General features: G+C 42.1%; 1 protein-coding gene across 2 annotated transcripts in view; it reads left to right on the top strand.

The window, feature by feature from the left end:
• Positions 1-2669: 2669 nt before the first annotated feature.
• LOC123504791 overlaps positions 2670-17257 on the top strand; it is a 31389-nt gene continuing 16801 nt past the window's right edge. The window contains exons 1-2 of one of the 2 annotated variants that reach the window (XM_045255615.1): positions 2670-2699; positions 3379-3584. The gene's annotated coding sequence lies outside the window, so the exon portion shown is untranslated. Of the gene's footprint in view, positions 2700-3378; positions 3585-15930; positions 16118-17257 lie in introns of those variants that run through there. The other variant, XM_045255616.1, reaches the window with a different exon arrangement.

Below are 17257 nucleotides of genomic sequence, written 5' to 3'. Positions count from 1 at the left end.
AAATTTCGCTAAGTTTGTTAAGTCCTGCCTTCCTGCTCTGCATCAACATAGCAAACTTAAAGTGATTTGGCTCTAGCCTAGGGTATAAAAATCTTGTATATATTTACTTCACAACTGAATAATATCTTGGTTTTTGGCATTATAACAAAACATGATATTCATCCCCTATTAATCCTTCATTACATTTGATACAATAACGTTCCTCTCATTTCCAGTACGAAGCTTTGTTAAAAACTTACGACTATTCTTATTAAGTTTAAGGAAGTACTCCTCAATCCCACAAACCTATCTATATAACTTGTAAGTCCTACAAACAGCTCTGCTTAATACATTTCCATACCATTTGGTTATCCAAATATCTCTTAATTTCTTTTCAATAGCTTTCCTGAACCATTTAGGGTTGGTTGTTAACAGTCTGCGACATCCACACTCTTGCCATACCACACTCGATACATATACTTCTTATACATTCTAACCAAGATGATAAATAAACACCGCTTATGTGTAGCTGCAATAAACAATTATACATTATATGACTTAGTTTTGTTTTTTCCTATACTTAGTCTGGTCTAATATCATTCTACATTTATTAGTTATATCGAGAGAGTATGTGGTATGTCTGTACTAGTATATGTGTATATGTGTGTGTGTGTGTGTGTGTGTGTGTGTGTGTACGAGGTGTCAGTCGCCAACGTAGAACAAACATAATTGATATCTTACTGCTTACTGATATAAGAGAAATGAGAGTATAATTGAAGGTTAACCAAAACTAAAGACCATATCAGAAGATTAACCAGCATTGTAGAAGTCGAGAGTTAGCCTGATACCACACCACACAGTCTTGACAAGGGAACTTACCTGGTCTGATCTCTCCCGGTGGGTCTGGTTGGTACGGCTGCGTCCACCTAGTTCTAATATCTCTTCATGGATCATTGGAATACAGTAAGCAAACCCCTTCACAATGGTCAGACAAAAAATATCTTGCATCAATACAAAAAATGTGAATTACAATAGTCTCTCTTCTTTCTACACAACAGAAAATTCATTTTTTTAAGGGACACCAAAAGAAATATAATTTTTACTCTATTTTCTCAAAAAATTCGAGGTTGTCATGATATACTTTCCATAATAATAAAGAAAAACATTTGAAGGAAAAGAAAAAAGTAAAATGGTATAATAGAGAGAGAGAGAGAGAGAGAGAGAGAGAGAGAGAGAGAGAGAGAGAGAGAAATAGTGGGTCTAACATACTGATCATGTTCTAGCTATGTTCTTATAGTTTAAAGTATTGTAGATATGAAAAATCCTCACATTCCATTAAAAAAGATTCTCACATTACATTCAATCTCTTTGGAATGACGAACGAGCACAAATATTAGTGGAGTCACAAGAAATCCATGGAGGTTATTAAAAAGATACAGAATGAAGTAAAGTTTGATCCTTATCTTACTTGATTACAGAACTCTTAAATATTTCTTCCCTACAAGACGGTCCTGATTATCAATGTCATACGAAGCTCTAATGCTCTGATTTTGTGGTCAATACTCTCTCTCTCTCTGAAAAGCTATAAGTTTCTGTCTATCTATTTATCTATCATTCTATCTATATTTCTATTAATCTACCTATCATCTATCAAACTATTTCTCTATCTCTATATGTACAGTACGTATATAGTTCCTGCATGCCCACCTGCTGTTAAACTTTACTCTTCCTGCTTTCCTCGCAGTTTCTAATTGAGCACCCCCAGAGAGTTACTCCATAAGACTTTCTGTTTATTCTTGATGTATTGATTCTCATCCACTTTTAATATGAAAAAAATATATGGATAGTCATTTTTCCGTGTGTGTGTGTGTGTGTGTGTGTGTGTGTGTGTGTGTGTGTGTGTGTGTGTGTGTGTGTGTGTGTGTGTGTGTGTGTAATTCATCACGGTCGTCTGTTGGTCACCTAGCCAGCCTTCCCCATTACGGAGCGAGCTCAGAGCTCACAGACCGATCTTCGGGTAGGACTGAGACCACAACACACTCCACACACCGGGAGAGCGAGGCCATAACCCCTCGAGTTACATCCCATACCTACTTGCTGCTAGGTAAGCAGGAGCTACATTAAGAGGCTTGCCCATTTGCCCCACCGCGTCCGGGACTCGAACCCGGACCTTTTCGGTTGTGAGCAGTGTGTGTGTGTGTGTGTGTGTGTGTGTGTGTGTGAGCGTATATGTGCAGTACCCGCGTGAGTTTTAATACTCACGGTCACATGTAAAATCTTCCTTTGATATATCAATTAGCTTTCTAGATTTGTATGAAAAAAGTCCTTGACAAAGAAAGAAAGAATCATATTCAAACACACACACACACACACACACACACACACACACACACACACACACACACACACACACACACACACACACACACACACACACACACTACTTTACTTAACCTCAATCTCACAGAGGTCAAAATCCGGTATGTCGTGACTGCCGGTTCATTACTGGCTGAGGCTGGACGCGCACCTCCCCATCTCCTCACCATCTCACCTCTCCATCTCTTTAACATTTTATTCTGGGAAGCATCCGTCTCCTCTCTCTCCTTCCCTTCTTCCCCGTGTGTCGCTCCGCCCACCAGGGAGAAGCAGGATCGGAACGGGTCTGAAGCGTGGCGCGTTGCTCAGTGTGCGGGGCTGCAGGCTAGGGGGTGGCTGGCAAGGTGCGTTGCGCGAGTGTTACTGACTGAGAGAAAACGAGACACAGCAGACTGGAAAAGTGCTGCAGACTGTCAATCACGTCTCTCTGTCACCTCCCACCACTACGCGTGTTTTTGAGCCACAAACGTGTAATTGAGATATAAAGCACACCTGTTATTAAACTCTCATGCATATATGACTCTTGAAAGAATCTGAGGTGTTTTGTTTAGTGCAGTATTGAGGTGTTTGTCTCTCAAAACGATTGTCACCAAGATATATCCTCCCATGTTTTATCTGCCAGTTGAGATGAATTTATAAGTGACAAAAGAAAAAACAAAACAAAAATTAAATTTACTATCGATAAATTCCGAGATTACTGTGGGCGTTCTGGAGGTCTATTTGTGTACTGAATGACGAGACCGTGACGGGATCGCACTGGCTGGAAGAAGTGTATTACTAGACTTCTCCCTGTGAATTCCTGACCCTCTGTATTCGAACGCAGAAACCTACACAGCCAACACTCCTGTCTGAACGAATTAGTGCACTTGCTGTATTGCAAAACCGACTACTGTGAACTCCTGACCCTCTAGATTCGAAAGCAGGAACCTACATACCAATTCTGTCTGAACGAACTTGTGAACGAATCATATTACTGGACTGTTTTTCTTTTATTTATCCCTGGTCTTCTACACTTCAAAACAGGAATTTACACATCCAGTACTCTTGTGTGTTAAACTGCTGGATCATTCTGTGTGCATTCCTGATCCTCTACGCTTGAAAACAGGAATCTTTACGTGAGTTTCCTGGTGTGAACTGGCCAGCACACTAATCACCAAAGTTCCCACGCGTCGCCGACCTCCAAGGAAGAAACTGAACTTCTCTCAACGCAAAGCTCAAGTTATCTGAAGGTAGGAGGCGGTCATCACTCAAGATTTCAATTAGCTCCTTCCCTCCTCCTCTCGTGCACGTGTCCCGGGTTACAACACGCTGAGTCACGACCCTGATGCTTATCTAGGAATTTATATTTAGCATTAGTGACTTCCCACAATGGCTTGCTGTTCTGGAACCGGTTTGCAGGCTTCAGGTTGTGATTGATGGCTGAAAGGGCTTTACATTTTATGGCTTTCTCCTTTTTTCTCTCCTTTTTGGGGGTTTGTGTGTCTTAGAAGGCATGCCGGATTTAAAAATTAAGAAAATAGAAAGTAAGAGAAAGGAAACCATTTAATTGCTGTTCCCTTTTATCGTCTCACCACATCAAGGAAAAAAAAAAGAGTTCATAAAAATCTGCCTACTTAGTTATTGACGTGTTTTGGAAAAGGTTGATTAACTGTAGCGACCCTTAACGGGGAGCAGCAGAAAGAATTGAGTTTTCATTCGTGTGCAGCCTAACCATTAATCAAAGACTTCCCGCCAACCTTTCCTATCCATAAAGGCGAACACATCTAATCCTAACACTAATGTCAACACACTTCTCACACGAAGGGCACTGCAGACCCAGAGAGAGAGAGAGAGAGAGAGAGAGAGAGAGAGAGAGAGAGAGAGAGAGAGAGAGAGAGAGAGAGAGAGAAAGAGAGAGACGGAAAGGAAAGAAAGAAAGCATATCCCGCGGCGGCAGGTCTTGACGTGGTGGTTAGTGCTGGGGAATATTATGAAGGTGCGGGCAGCGGACAGTCACCTTTGTGGTCCCGAGAGAGCAACGCCCGGGGCAGCCTGCCACTGAGGGCGTTGTTGCTACTGTTCCGGGTGCGCTGCGGTCACTTAGTGTGGAATGTGTGGGAGGAAAGGGTAATTCGCATAATGACGTGTAGCATAACCTAACCTAAAGGAAGGTTTACACGGGCGCTGCTTCTAATCTCTTTGAACAAACTTTTTAATTCGCTTATGAATTCGCTGGTAAAGGCGTCCACATATGGCGTTTTTTTTTCTTTTTATCCGCTAGCGAGTGAAATATGAATGTGCAGCGTCTGCTTAACGGTGCGATAAAGTAAAGTATGTTCAACTTTACTACTCGCGACTGGCATTTCAGTAGCGAATAGACGACTAGTTCAGACGACGATGGTACGTAGTCTGCGAAGGTATATTTGCTTTGCTGCTGGGTGTACTGTCCAGATTTATTTTTACATGATACCAAAAATAACTCGACTGAAAAGAAATATTCACCCTCCTTGAGACTATGGACAACTATCCCATCCTATGAAACATTAGGGGCAAACAGCACAAATGCTCATTAAAACTGCAGACAACCTGGAGATGGACAAGGAAGAGTTCAAAGGTAATAAATTATATTTGTATTAAAGATGACAAATTCTAGCTTGGAGCACCCTCGCACAAAGTATAACAGCGGCTCGCAGCACATCCTACTGCGATGACATGACTCCTGGGACTGCCTGCAATCGCTACCGAATTAATCATTTTTACTGGCATCGTGCAAACGGCTTATGGTCTGCGTCTTTATCAGCTTTAAATTCGCTCTGGGAGAGTAATAAGTTGGGGACAAAAGAAGCGACTGTCCAGCGTCAAAAGCAGCGCCGTGTACACCGACCTTAACCTTACCTAGCCTAACCTAGTCTACCATTACCCTACACCAATCTAACTAATCTGCCTCTAAGGGAACCGGGTGTTGCTGCCACTTACAGAGGAATGTGTGGGCTTCAAAGGGGTACTTACATAGTCACGTATAATCTAAGCTAACCCTAACTTAACTTAACCTGACCTAACTTCATGTAACTGAATCTAACCTACTGTTAAGCGGCGGGGAGGTGTTTTGGCCAGTTACTGCGGAATGTATGGAAGCAGAGGGACACTTTCATACCCACATATCTCTCACTCTTCTACTGCAACTCTCTCTCTCTCTCTCTCTCTCTCTCTCTCTCTCTCTGTATCCTCCTTTTCTTCCACCCCCTCCTCCTGCTTCCACTCTTCTCTTTTATTTTATGTGAGAAAGGAACTGACCAATAGCAATAGAAATTAATGTAAAAAAAGACCCACAGTGGTGCTGATCCTAGGACAGTCAAAAGAGTTAGCCAAATGTATGGAATAAGTGGCTTGAAACTGATGATGATGATGATGATGATGATGATAAGGAGGGAGATTGCATAGGAAGAAATGATGATGAGGAGGAGGATGAAAAGAAATGAACAAATAAGGAGATAGAAAGGATATACAGAAGAGTAAAAACCAACGATGATGATGATGATGATGATGATGATGATGATGATGATGATGATGATGATGATGATGATGATGATGATGACAGCAAGACAGTGGGGAGGAAAAGAAAGAAAAGAAAAGACGAGTTGAATGAAGAGAGGAAAATTATTATGACAGATGGTCGCTCAGAAAGAGAGAGAGAGAGAGAGAGAGAGAGAGAGAGAGAGAGAGAGAGAGAGAGAGAGAGAGAGAGAGAGAGAGAGAGAGAGAGAGAGAGAGAGAGAGAGAGAGAGAGAGAGAGAGAGAGAGAGAGAGAGAGAGAGAGAGAGAGAGAGAAATCAACCATCCTAAATACTTCCAATCACTTTCATTCTTACCACATTCTATACTCTAGTTTATCATTTTACTTTACAGTTATATATTCACTGGAACATTCTATTTCCTCTCAATATTTCCTCTCTTCTTTTACCATTCTCTTTCCAATTCTACATATCTTTCTTCACTTTTCCTTACTAAACTCCATTCATACACCCTTTTTTAGCTTTTCTACATATGCGCTGCACAGGTTGAGGACTTTCACGTGGCCCACCTGGTGCGTCCCCCGAGCTGCTCCTGTTTCAGTTTCCGTGGGAGTCAGAGCGCCAGGTGGTCCGCTGCTCCACCTCCCCATTCCTCCTCCAGAAGGTAGTGTGTGTGCGTATAAAGGAAAAAAATGTGGGAGGTGAGGGAGAAAGGCAGGGAGGCGGGGTGTGTGTGTGTGTGTGTGTGTGTGTGTGTGTGTGTGTGTGTGTGTGTGTGTGTGTGTGTGTGTGTGTGTGTGTGTGTGTGTGTGTGTGTGTGTGTGTGTGTGTGTGAGAGAGAGAGAGAGAGAGAGAGAGAGAGAGAGAGAGAGAGAGAGAGAGAGAGAGAGAGAGAGAGAGAGAGAGAGAGAGAGAGAGAGAGAGAGAGAGAGAGAGAGAGAGAGAGAGAGAGAGAGAGAGAGAGAGAGAGAGAGATTCAATCAACTCTAAGAAACTAATATATCAATGAACTAAAAGAGAAGAACACGGTCTGCAAATGTACATCCTATTAATAAAAACAGATAGTAAAGAGAACAGCTAAAGAAAGACGAATAAATACTGAGAATTGGATAGCTAAAGGCCTACTCATTCACTGGTACTGGATTTGATGAAGTGCAAAGGTTAATTCACTCCTTTCATTTCTAGTCAATCTTTAACATATTTATCTACAACTTGAGAAACTTATTATTTTTTTTTATTAGTGTCTTAAAAACGTACTTCAATAACATGGCGGAAGTTGAATTATCATTTTTTTTTCTTGATGTCCATTTAAGAGTCCATTACAGTGGTCGCTAGGTTAACAAAAAACGCCCATAAGAAGATAAGGCTTCAATATGGTCAGTGTAGCACAGCATAGCATAACATAGCAAACTGGTAAACTCTGGAACTCCCTACCTGCTTCTGTATTTCCAGCTTCCTATGACTTGAGGGGGTGGGGGGAGGTTTCAAGACATGTATTCCTTTTTCTTTGCTAACTCTCTCGGCCCTTATTTTTTTCGTTTTCTATTGCCCTTGGCCAGCTTTCCCCTCTTTCATAAAAAAAATAACCATCGCCAGAAGTCACGCTCTTCCTTTATTACCACTACAGTATGATTTTGTATATTCATTTTCAACCCTTTCAATACTAAGACGCAATTTTCCTTGATTTTTAGTATAATTAGACTACTTTATTTGAATTAGGAAGAGACTATGGAAATCAAGAAATCAATGGCCAGAGTCTTCACTATTCTAATCCCAACAAATGTTTCTGACACTATAAAAACCACCAAGATAGTAACCAGAATGAATATGAAAAGGCGTCATGGTACTGAAGGGGTTAATTTTTGTTTTCATGTTTTTGTGTAAGGATGAGGATGGCCATCAATACAAAAACAAGGGGTGCCGAGATTATTTTGTTCAATTATAGGTTCCTAAGAAAAATTAAGGAGAAAGAGAAAGAAGAAGAAGAGGTACAATGATAAACAAGATGATTCCTGTAATTTAACACTCCATACGTGATTGGTGTTCTTACTTCATTCAAGAAAACGAAAAGAGAAAGGAGGAAAAGTCTCTAAGAATAAATTCCCATAAAAATGTTTGTTATTTTCTTTAATGCAGAATAAGTGAGGAAAGTGAAGAGAATGTGTAACACAAAATTCTCTTGAACCGAATGACTGCAAGAACATATCCACTCTCTCTCTCTCTCTCTCTCTCTCTCTCTCTCTCTCTCTCTCTCTCTCTCTCTCTCGTGAGATTAAAAGGATCCGCAATCTCACCACAAGCATTTTTTTTGTTGCCTTTCTTTTCCTTCCCTTTTACTGCTCTCCCTCCTCTCCCTCCCTACCTCCCTCCCTCCCTCCCTCCCTCCTCCCTCCCTCCCTCCCTCCCTCCCTCTATCCCACTCTCCCTTTATTCATCCCTTCCTCCTTCTCCCTCTCTCCCTCCCAGGCGGTCAGAGGGTCCCGTGTCACCACTCCCGATAGCACTTTCACCAGACATAAACACCGCCACCAACACCGGCACCTTCACTATTATTGTCACCAACACTATCACCACCATCACCGCCATCATTATTATTGTCACCAACACTATCACCACTGTCACCTACATCACCATTATTGTTACCACTACGATCACCATTATTGTCACTTCTATAACCACATAACTATCTTAACCACTATCAGCACTTACTATTTTTCTTTCTAACACCACCATCACTACGACCACCACCACCACCACCACCACCACTTCCACCACCACCACCACCTTGCCTGGATCTATCCTAAGTGCACATTATATACCATTACGTTACTTACTATACCAACAATCATCTCAATTCTTTCCTCGCACCAATAGTTCGTAAAATCGTGAGTCACGTTTTCCATCGTTTCTTTAATACGTCATTCTTATTTTATCCAATAGTAGACCACTATCTGTTTCTTCTTCTTCTTCTTCTTCTTCTTCTTCTACTTCTTCTGCAGCATTATTAGCCCGTTTCTATATGTGGTCGCTGTTCTTGATGAGTCTCCTCCATCTAGTCCTGTCCTCCTTCACTTCGAGGTCCAGATTCTTCTCCCTACTGTCAGCCACAACACAGTCCTTCCATCTCATCCTGGGTTTTTCTCTCTTCCTCCTGCCGTCCATCTCCATGTCCATCATCTGCTTCTCCCATTCCCGTCCTCTCTCCTCCCAACATGTCCAAACCATCTCAACCGCACCTCCTGTACCTTCTTACTCAGTTTTGCTACCTTACCTGTGCACTATCTGTTTACATGATACAAAAATAGACTGTAGCTTCTCTCTATGATTTTTTTTAATGTTTTTACTTGTACTTTCTCAGGGAATAACACTCGAGTAAGGTTTTCATTAGTTTTATTTATATGAGAGAGAAAAAATATGTTGTAGTGTCATGTAGACGAGGAATCCCAAAAAGAATTTACTGTTGTCTAGAATTCCTTACACCAAATCAATACAAAAAACATGCATACAATAAATAAATAAATAAAGCAAAAAAAAAAAAAATGTAACTTCTAATACCATCACCACTTCCACCACCACCATTACCAGTATCACAATCTCCCACCACCACCACCACCACCACTGCTTATCCACTCCCCTCTCAGGTCACCATTAAACACCCCTCTCCCCAAACACAATATACCACACCAATATCACCTCCCCTCCCCACCTCCTCTTCCCCTCTTCACACATCCTCTCCCTCTTCCTCTCACTCATTTATCCTTTTTGTTTCCACTGCCTTTCGTTGTTTCTTTCCACCACCACCACCACCACCACCACCACCACCACCACCACCACCACCACCACCACCACTACCATGACTATCACCACCATTGGCAGACATTTTCTTGGTGTTGGTGGTGAAGGTAGTGAAGGTGGTGGTGGATATGATGACCCAAAGCTACACAATCATCTTCGAAGTGGAGAAAATAATATAGCACATTTCTAGACTTTCCCTCTTTCTCTCTCTCTCTTCCTCTTCCTCTTTCCCCTCCCTGCAGTGTTAGTCCACCTCCCTCCCACCCTTTCGCTCTCCCTCCTAACACTTCTTCCTTCTCCTTTCCACACCCACCTCACTCACCCAGTCACCTCTACACACACACACACACACACTCTCTCTCTCTCTCTCTCCTTCCCTTATTTTAAACATTATTTTCTTTACTCAATTAATCTATCAAATCGTAAATAGCCTGACTCTCCTATGAATTAATGGCAGTTTATATAAGCGTCGCAATCAGAAAGCAGAAAAAAAAAGTCTAATATAGAAATGAACACGCAAACTATAATTTTCAATGCGCACCATTTAAGTTAATTTTCCAATGAATATGTTGTGGTTTTAATAACATAATTCACCTTTAATAAGTCGAAACCTGAATGTGAAAGTGGAGATGCGAATCATATGGGAGAGAGAGAGAGAGAGAGAGAGAGAGAGAGAGAGAGAGAGAGAGAGAGAGAGAGAGAGAGAGAGAGAGAGAAACGTGTGGATAAGCAAACAGACAGACAGACAGACAGATAAATAAACAGGCAAACAGATAATAGACATCAACCACAACGAAAAACAATATAAAAGCAAAAATTTAAATAAGAAGATAAAGAAAGGAAGAGAGCAAACAGGAAGGAAGGGGAGAGAAAGGGAGAGGGATGGGAAAGATGGATGTCTTGCTTGCTGAGGAGGGGAATGAGGGGAATGAGGGGAGAGAGTCAACACTAAACTTTCCTCTGGGCAAACAGTGTCCGATCCGTACTGAAAAAGTGATTATGTGACAGTGTGTGTGTGTGTGTGTGTGTGCGTGTGTGTGTTTCACTGTTTGATCTGCTGCAGTCTCTGACGAGACAACCAGACGTTACCCTACGGAACAAGCTCAGAGCTCATTATTTCCGATCTTGGGATAGGCCTGAGACCAGGCACACACCACACACCGGGACAACAAGGTCACAACTTCTCGATTTACATCCCGTACCTACTCACTGCTAGGTGAACAGGGGCTACACGTGAAAGGAGACACACCCAAATATCTCCACCCGGCCGGGGAATCGAACCCCGGTCCTCTGGCTTGTGAAGCCAGCGCTCTAACCACTGAGCTACCGGGTGTGTGTGTGTGTGTGTGTGTGTCTGAACTTGGCTAGCGAGTACAACAGCGGAACAAATACATAACAATACAAAATAAAGTACAAATTAAAACCATATGAGAGGAAAAGTTACACAATACAATCTTGTGTACTATTTAATCACTACGTAAATATACAATAAACTGAATGAATAAACACTGAAAAAATACAATATAGTTAATGGACTGACTGATTGACTAATTGACTGATTAACTGATTGACTGATTTAAAAGCGCAGAAAAAATAACATCATATAGAAGTGAACATAAGGTAAATAAGATAATATATAGATAAATATATAAATATTCAAACAAATGCAAAAAATGTAATACAGTTAGCAATGTACTGTTCTGTAGTCATCGTTTAAGGAAGAGTAAATAAAACAGAGAGAAAAGAAAGAACGAAAGAAAGAAACTTCATGCATTTATTTCACGTTCTCTTCATAGCCGTAAGCAAAGAGCAGGTCAGGTGAAATGTGTACTCTCTCTCTCTCTCTCTCTCTCTCTCTCTCTCTCTCTCTCTCTCTCTCTCTGATAATCTTAACTGAAGTGATTTTTTCTCTTATCTTTTCATTCTCCCTTTTTTTTGTATGACTAATTTTCAAGTTCTTTTCTTTTCTTTTGGTCTTCCTCCATTCTGTCCTCTCTCGATTCTTCTAAACATTTATTTCACTCTATACTTCTCAACTCTCTCTCTCTCTCTCTCTCTCTCTCTCTCTCTCTCTCTCTCTCTCTCTCTCTCTCATTTCCATTCGTCTTTCTCTTTTCCTAATTTCTTTTTCTTTTCTACATTTTTTCCTCCACTTCAACTCTCCTTACTAATAATTTTTGCCTGATTTTTTTTTCCCCATCGCTTTCATCATTCACCTCAATTGCTTCTGTATCCTTCCACTTATCAGTAACATTTCTTCCTCTCTCTCTTCCTTACGTACATCTTTACCCGTTCCTTACTCCCCTCCACCTTTTCACGTCTTCCCAGCGCACAATGCTTCTAGATTCTCCTCATTTCCATCGTTCCATACCACTTCCAATGTAATCTTCCCCGCTAACTAGTGAAAAGAAAAGAAAAATACTATACCGGGATTGAAACGGAGAAAGGATGAATTAAGTAACTGAGATATGTCACCCTAACAAGGAGACTATTATAGCGCAGTGAAGGAAGAAAGGAAAGGGGAAGTAAACAGAGGATATGTTACGCTATACGCTCTTAAGTACACCTTCGCAACGCCCCAGGGCTCGCGAGAACACTGCATGGTGAAAGTGGCGCTAATTAGAGACACAGAGGAAGTGGTCATGCAGTGGAACGCCGCTGTAAGGAGTGTAAAGGAGCACAAAGGAACACAAAGGAAGGATATGATGATTGGTGTGTTTTCTTTTTATTTCATTTTCTCTTTTCTTTCCGTTGTTTTCGTTCTCCTTATAACTACTACTCCTCCTCCTCCTCCTCCTCCTCCTCCTCCTCCTTTTTTTTTTATGTCAGTTCTTATTTGTCGTTTTCCTTTTCTCGTTCGCCTTTTATATTCATCCTTATCTTCTAACTTGTATCCACCTGCTTTTTCTTCTTCATCTTCCTTTACTTCTTGCTAGCGTTTTCCTTACTCCGCCCTCTCCGCCTACTCCTTGCCTTTCTCCTACATCTGTTCCTCCTCCTCCTCCTCGCCTCCTCCTCCTTTTCCTCCTCGCCCCCTCCTCCTCCTCACCTTTCTTCTCCTAGTACCATTTCCTCTTAGTTCCTCGTCCTGTTTTTATTTTAACCTTCCTCCTCCTCCTCCTTCTTCAATTCGTCTTTCTCCTCCTCCTCATCCCCATCCTAGTACCATTTCCTGTAGCTCCTCGTCAAATTTTTCTTACCCTTCCTTCTCCTCCTACTCCTATGTATACTCCTTCTCCTCCTCTTCCTCCTCCAACTCCAATCCAACTCCTCCAGCGGGACCCTTCAACACTCAACAAACTCCAGGGAGATTCTTTTATATGCTCCAGTGCTAATCAACACCTCAGGACCACTCAACTACCTCTACTAGCACAACTACTTAACATTTCTTAGGGAAAGCCAAACAGAACGCGTCAGAAAGCCACAGAAGCATTAACCCCTTCAATACTGGGACACATTTTTTTTTACCTTGAGATTTGTGTACGATTAGATCATTTTATTGACATCAGGAAGGCTCTATGGAGGTCAGAAGATTAATAGCCAGAATCTTCAGTATTCTAATCCACACATGTGTTTCTGAAGCTGTATAAAATCACTGAATAGTAAGCAGAATGAATATGGAAACGCGTCATGGTACTGAAGAGGTTAAACTCTCCGCGGAATACAGTAATATGGATAAGTGGTAAATATAATTGGTATAGATAATAGCAAAGAATGGAGTAGTATCTCACTGATCACATGATTTGTCAATAGCGTTTAGTTATTAATGTGTCGTGATGTAATGGGATTTAAAGCAATAAGGGGAATTATGTGACAAGTGTTTTACGATGGATTAACAAGTTTCATTCAGCGGGTCAGTTATTGGTATAGTAAGTTGTTTTATAAATTGAGGAGACAGATTGGTGAAATGTCAAAGTAACTAAATAATGTAGATGAGGAGAAATGTGAACGTACGTGTGAATTCCTGGCAATGAGTTAACGTGTAGATAAGAAAATGAAGAAAAATAGACATAAAAAAGAGGAAATAAAAAGTTGGGAAAAAATCCACGAACCAAATTAAATAAATAAACAAAAACTATGAATAAATACCACAGTGATACAAAAGAGAACACACACACAAGAAAACACAACAACAACAACAACAACAACAACAACAACAACAACAACAACAACAACAACAACAAGACAAGCCACTACTCTCTTACTCAACACGCATGCGCCACCATAAACAGAGAACTAAAATGGTGAAGGAAACAGCACACCAAGACACAATGGAACACTCACGTTACTGGTCCCACGCCGAGCACAGAGGGATGGTGGGCGAGTGTTCCTGCGTTAGCGTCGACACTGATAGCTTTCAAGAGAACACACACCGTCAGTCTGAATTTTACCATGTTATTTCAGGCTTTATATAACACTTAGCACGTTCACTGTCAGTCTGAATGTTTACAGCACTTTAACAGGTTCAATAGGGATTGCACACACCACAAGCCTGAATTCATAACACACTCTGAATATCTAGACCACTTCCACAGGCTTTACGATACACATACACTGTCAGTCTGAATTTTATTGTGTATTTTTTCAGGCTTTTATAACTCTTACACTATGAGCCTGAATCCTTTATACGTTCGCACAGGCTTCGCAGCATCGTCAACCGGAATCCTCAACGCACAAAGGCTTTACACAGCACAAAGTCAGTTTTCTTACAGCTCGGTTCAGTTTTAGAGACACTGGCTACACGTAAGTTCTCCATTCATACTTAACGAGCGAGCATGTCAACAAGAACACAGTACAGTTACACCCACTGTCACGTATTTGTCCTTCACGCTGAGATGACAGTTTCTGGGTTGAACGGAGCAAGTCTCTGGGTGGTAGATCTTCCTGAAAAATAAAACAAATATCAAAAGAAAAAAAAATGTTATGTGGGTGAAACTTTAGTGAATTACACAAAAAAAAGAAAAAAGTAGCCTTGACTCACACATGACTATTGAATGTATAGAAAAGAAGGGCAGAGGTTTTAGTCCAGATGACTGCATATAAGGAGCCTTCGTCACAATAAATATCATGAGAAAACAAAGGAGAACAGTAAGGAGAGGAAAAAAGTGGATTTACTAATATAAACACACAACACTGATTCAGCTCCTCCCTGACACAACAAGTTCAAAAGATATTGTCTGATTGTATCTAAAAAAAAACAGGATCTTAATTATCTTTTCATCTAGTACATCGAACACCGAAATAAGAGCAGCGGTAGATCGACAGAGAATATCTATATAAAAAAAAGACCAACTAATGAGTTCTGAACCTTTATTTTGATTCCAGCAGGGCTTGGACGAGGGAGTCGATCATTATGAGCTTATTGATTGAAAATATAACAAAAACTTGATTCCACGAAAAAGAAGAGAAGAAAAGGGCTTTGACATGAAAGGAATCTATTGAGAGAGAGAGAGAGAGAGAGAGAGAGAGAGAGAGAGAGAGAGAGAGAGAGAGAGAGAGAGAGAGAGAGAGAGAGAGAGAGAGAGAGAGAGAGAGAGAGAGAGAGAGAGAGAGAGAGAGAGAGAGAGAGAGAGAGAGAGAGAGAGAGAGAGAGAGAGAGAGAGAGAGAGAGAGAGAGAGAGAGAGAGAGAGAGAGAGAGAGAGAGAGAGAGAGAGAGAGAGAGAGAGAGAGAGAGAGATCGGAAAATTGTGAAAGATGACTGAATGCATTGGTCACAGATAGAAGGATTGGTAAATAGATACTTTATTGGCCGTAAGTACGTCGGTGTTACACATCACTACAAAAACAATAGTTATGAAAAATTACGGTGAAGAAGGAGATGAACAAATATTTTCTCCATAGATTGACTAACTAAAAAGAAAATAAATAAATAAACTCAAAGATAAAAATATCTAATTATAACTTTAGTAACAAAGAGAAGATGAAAGAAAAAAACTGTGTGAGTCTTTAGTGATGTAATGTCCACCAGCCCTTCTGCTATCTTTATCTTATTTCCCATCCGTCCCTTACTTCCTCTCCCCTCTCTCTATACTATACCACACCATCATTGCCCCCCCTTTAGCCCGCCACACTACCCACTACACCACAGCTACACCACAGCGGTCATTACGGCCACTAAAAACAAGCATCTCTCATAAGCTTTCATCATCTACACACATTCCCATAATCAACATTCCGTGGGCTTGTCCATACGCGCCCGTTGACCGAGTATGGTGACAAGACAAGGCTGGAGGGGATTCGTGGTGGCGGTGGTGGTGGTGGTAGAGGCACGAGACTTCTGAGCGAGGGCGGCAACGATAGTGGTTGTGGTGGTGGTGACGTCAATAAAACGGCCACCCATACCTCCCATCAGCAGCAGAGAGGCGCACATATCCATCGCCGCCGCTTCTCCGTCACGATAACCTCCAGCAGAAGTTTCCCACCCAGCCGCGCTCTCTTCTGAACCCCCTTCGGGACCGCACGCTAAGACATAAGAGTGAGAAGTGATACTCGTACAATACAATACGCTTCCTTATAGTCTGTGTGTTGTATTTAACCCACTAAGAAGGGAGTCGCCGCCGCTGCCACCACCACCACCACCACCACCACCACGTGAGCCGCCGCCGCAGCTGGGCCACGCCTCTATTCCCGCCCAGGCGTACATAGTCCACACACGTACACGCACACAGGCCCGCGCACACGTTCCCACACTCACACGCCTCGCCGCTACCTGAGTAATAACCCTCTTTATGATGCCCTGTCCGTCTCGCGCGACGGTAGACCGGGAGGAAAGGGTTAAATTTGTAGGGACGGCTATAGGAGCATTAGAAGGGCCGGGACAGAGGCGCTAAGAGCCACGTATGGTGATGACGGACCGCACAGGAAGGGAAAAAGAAAAGGAGAGTGAGGGAGAGAGGGAGAGCAGCGACAGGCGAGCCGCAGTGGGTAAGGGCGACGGCGGGTGTATAGGGGACGAACGAGTACGTGTGTGTGTGTGTGTGTGTGTGTGTGTGTGTGTGTGTGTGTGTGTGTGTGTGTGTGTGTGTGTGTGTGTGTGTGTGTGTGTGTGTGTACCTGACGACCTAGGTGGTGGTGGCAGCAGCAGCAGGTGCCGACGAAAGCCTCACGTGACGCGCCACGGGTTTGGGCTGATGATACGGGAGGAAGGGAAAAGAGAGAGAGAGAGAGAGAATGATTTCCTTTCGTGGTGCGTGCATGCGTATGTCAGGCTATGAACTAACTAACGGAGCATCGCATTTCAACACTCACATCTCCATTACTAGTTCTTCAGGAGCACCATCCAATCTTTTCTTGGCTCCCAACGGCGAATAATTTAGAGGAACCGTAACCCTAAGGAGGAAATGGGACGCCGAAAGAGAGAGAGAGAGAGAGAGAGAGAGAGAGAGAGAGAGAGAGAGAGAGAGAGAGAGAGAGAGAGAGAGAGAGATTAAATAGAAAGTTCCTACACTGTACAGTTCAAGATGTGTAACCGACAGGTAAGGAAAGACTTATGGAATGGAGAAAAGGCTAAGAAAGGAAGGAAGGAGAGATATATAGGGGAGATAAGAGAGAAGGGCGGGGAAGCCGGGAGAGGTGAAGAGAGAAGAGAGGAGAAGTAAATGACGAAGACTGAAGT

Source organism: Portunus trituberculatus, chromosome 17, assembly GCF_017591435.1.
Source record: "Portunus trituberculatus isolate SZX2019 chromosome 17, ASM1759143v1, whole genome shotgun sequence".
Taxonomy (NCBI): Eukaryota; Metazoa; Arthropoda; class Malacostraca; order Decapoda; family Portunidae; genus Portunus; species Portunus trituberculatus.
This window is presented reverse-complemented; position numbering and strand designations above follow the sequence as displayed.